At 54.4% G+C, this 1,594-nt stretch overlaps 1 non-coding gene across 1 annotated transcript; it reads right to left on the bottom strand.

The window, feature by feature from the left end:
• Positions 1 to 1,046: 1,046 nt before the first annotated feature.
• On the bottom strand, positions 1,047 to 1,210 carry LOC121281618. The gene has a single exon (XR_005943882.1). It is a non-coding gene; the product is annotated as a U1 spliceosomal RNA (small nuclear RNA).
• Positions 1,211 to 1,594: the final 384 nt, after the last annotated feature.

The raw sequence follows: 1,594 nt of genomic DNA, 5'->3' as shown, positions 1-1,594 counted from the left end.
CACGTTCTGCAGTCCCCAGCCATGCACTAATTATCTCTCCCTGCTTTCGTAGGAACATCTGGGAAACAGCCAACGGAGTTCACGACCCAGAGCATCCAATCAAGCCCTGAAGAAACTTCTGAAGAAGAATTTGGAGGCACCCTCCCTGAAGTCCCGTCACAGCCCTCACCCACATCCTCCACCAGCGCAGAGACACACACCTTGGTGGGACCTAGCTTTAGAGTAGCCTCGGGATCACAATCTGGTGAGCACATCGCACTGTCTGATTCACAGCATGCGACAGCAGAGACTTCCCAGGTCTCCGGCACTTGGAGGATTGCTGGAGGACAAAAATCTGCTCAGTCCGAGTCATGTAAGGAGCCTCTGGACTTGGTCAAACCTCAGTTGGGGGAGCTGAAAAGGCAAGCCTGGAAACAACAGGAAGGGATGTCCACTGTATTCCTCAGATTGCAAGGCACAATGGAGGAGTCCATCCGCCTTCAGGCTGAGGTGATAGCGCCAGCATATCAATACACCGAGGTCGACGCTGGTAGGATGGCAGCTGCCGTGGAGACCTTGGTCCAGGACATCACTCCTGCACTGTTGCACGGGCTGAACTCCACCACTGTCGCCATAGTTGGCCTCCAATAGTGTGTACGCGAGAGGGATGCAAGGCAACTCAATCTCACTCCAGCTCCCCCTTCTCCTCAAGGAGTGAGCCAGGGGCTGTTGGGCAGCCACAGGGAGGAGGGTCAGTAGGTGCACACTCCAGGGGCATCCACCCAGGTGACTCTGGGAGTGTCCGGCCCATCCGAAGCCCCTCTCCCTGTGACCCCAGCAAATCCAGCTCCACAGGCTGAGGAGGGTGCCACTGCCAAAAAGCAGGACCCTGAAAGCAGGACGGGCCCACCAGGTCTCAGCCCTTTAGAGGATGCCCATTAAGGTCATCACAGACAGGGTATAGCAGTCAGCAGGCTGCCTCCACCTCCACTGTGGATTTCAGGGGAGCACCAAGACGTACCAGCTGTGTTAGGAAGGTTAAGAAGATGTATTTTTGAATTGTAAATCAGGGGAGAGTGCGAACGCAGTGCCCCACAACCACAAATTTTGCAGTCGAATATCCAGCATTTGGGGACCTCGCAGGCATCAGCACACGAGAAGTGCAATGGGATAGCCTCGTCCTGGGAGAACAACCTCCATGATCATTGTCTCTCCCCTGCCAGTTGCACAGTCTGGGCATGAGAGTTAATCACTTGTACATCATGTTCGCTATTGTAAATAAACTCCCAAGAATGTCTCCCCCTATGGCTCCTTGTTCTGATGAGCAGTGTTCGTGTCACTCAGATGTGAAACCTTGGTTCCTGCACAAGATAAAGGCAGGTGTCTCAGTCCAGGGTCTCTTCCCCGTGCTCTGTGCAGCCTTCAGACCAAAGTGATGATCCGGCCTCATACTCCCCGGAAACTTTACTGATGCCTGCACCTCGACGGTGCTCGTCATTGCTGCCAGAATGTTGAGGGAAGGCATCACAGAGTTCCATCATTCTCTGTGCTCTCAGCACCTTTAAGGTGGGGCTGGCCCCCATCTCATCAGCAGCTGTGACCAGTGATGCTGTGC

The sequence above is a fragment of the Carcharodon carcharias genome, chromosome 8, assembly GCF_017639515.1.
Source record: "Carcharodon carcharias isolate sCarCar2 chromosome 8, sCarCar2.pri, whole genome shotgun sequence".
Lineage (NCBI taxonomy): Eukaryota > Metazoa > Chordata > Chondrichthyes > Lamniformes > Lamnidae > Carcharodon > Carcharodon carcharias.
Note: the sequence above shows the minus strand (reverse complement) of the source record. Positions and strands in the feature narration are given on the sequence as shown.